The sequence below is a fragment of the Medicago truncatula genome, chromosome 7 (genome assembly GCF_003473485.1).
Source record: "Medicago truncatula cultivar Jemalong A17 chromosome 7, MtrunA17r5.0-ANR, whole genome shotgun sequence".
NCBI lineage: Eukaryota > Viridiplantae > Streptophyta > Magnoliopsida > Fabales > Fabaceae > Medicago > Medicago truncatula.
Window position 1 is genome coordinate 16,601,024 of NC_053048.1, and position 1,753 is coordinate 16,602,776.

Sequence of the window (1,753 nt, forward strand, 5' to 3'; positions counted from 1 at the left end):
TCTAAGCTACTCTGTTTTAGTTTACAAAAGAGCCCTTTGTAATTGCTTAGATTTTAAGTCGAATGTAAACTATAAATAGAGTAGCTAGCCATCACAAATATTCATCTTTTCTTGAAATTCAATAAGTGACAATTATCTTTCTAATAAAAGTTATTTTCTTTTCCTTTACTTTCTTATCATTTACTTTTATGCTTTCTCTCTTCTTCCCCATGTCTACGATGAACATGAGTGAGTAGACTTCTCTTTGCCTTGGGATTGTTGGATAAGTCTAAATGACATAATCCTAATCAAACCAAGCTTTAAACCTTAATCTTATGTAACCCTAATCTCTAATCTAAATTCACCGCTTTAACATGGATTAACCATTATCAAACTGTGGAAACGAAAGTGGAGGGTTTTATAATTGTTCGTCCATCATCTAAAATATCAATTCATAAAACGAAAGTGGAGCTTTGATATTCGAACAAGTGAATTTAGACAAGGATTGCAAAGGCAGCGAAATAGTCTTTGCAATCCTTGAGACATATAGTTTCGATCTTCAAGGGAATTAATAGTAATCAAGTCAGCGAAATAGGCTTGGTTATTAGAGGAATCAAAATCTAATAGTCATCAAGTCAGCGAAATAGACTTGGTGGCTAGAGGAACAAAAGAGAAACTGTCTTTAGAAGTTAAGTCTAACATAAGGTTATAAGTTTAATAGTTTGGTTTGAGAAGGACTTTTCATGAAGATGAACCAATGATCCCAAGGCTCTTTTATTATATTATCTTTCAACCGTTTCAAAACCCCAATCTCATATTCTTGATTCTCTTCTAATCACTTATTAAAGTTAATTAAATTAAACAACTCCCTGTCGGAACGATACTCTTTTATTACTACTTCGGTAAGACCGTGCACTTGCCGGGGAGTTAACTAATTTAATTAACTCTTTCTTTGTGATTAGAACTTTTCTTTTCCTTTCTCTTCTTTCTTTTCATTACCATTAACTTCTTCGGTAGCATAAAATAATAAACAACATGGCTGAGGAACCCACTCTTAAGGAGTATTCGATCCCTTCTACGGATGAGCCATGTACTATTATAGTCTACCCGACGGTTGAACGTGATGACTTTAAAATAAAATCCACACTTGTAAGCTTGGTACAACAAAAACAATTTTCTGGATCACCTGAGGATCTAAATTTGCATATTTCAACCTTTCGGAGACTCAGTGTAACTTATAAATCTGACCAAGAGGCCGTTAGGCTACATCTCTTCCCTTTCTATTTAAAAGACAAGGCCAGCAGCTGGTTTAATTCTTTAAGGGCTGGCTCCATCACTTCATGGGATCAACTAAGGCGAGAATTCCTTTGCCGATTCTTCCCCCCGTCTAAAACCGCTCAACTAAGGGCAAAAATTTATCAATTCACTCAAGAAGACGGGGAATCTCTTTACGATGTGTGGGAGCGTTTCAAAGAAATGCTTAGACTTTGTCCCCATCATGGTTTGGAGAAGTGGTTGATTATCCACACCTTTTACAATGGTCTAACATATAACACAAAAGTAATTGTTGATGCAGCTGCAGGTAGTGCCCTAATGAACAAAGACTTCACAACACCCTATGCCTTGATTGAAGATATGGCTCTAAATCTCTTCCAATGGACCGATGAAAAGGCCATCATCAATTCTGCACCTTCCGAAAAAAGTGTAAGTATAAACAAAATCTCTTCCCTTGACCATCTATCTATCAAGGTGGATGTGCTATCTCAAAGATTTG

General features: G+C 35.9%; 1 non-coding gene across 1 annotated transcript; it reads right to left on the reverse strand.

Moving 5' to 3' along the window:
* Positions 1 to 1,377: 1,377 nt before the first annotated feature.
* On the reverse strand, positions 1,378 to 1,484 carry LOC112421487 (small nucleolar RNA R71). The gene has a single exon (XR_003011813.1). It is a non-coding gene; the product is annotated as a small nucleolar RNA R71 (small nucleolar RNA).
* Positions 1,485 to 1,753: the final 269 nt, after the last annotated feature.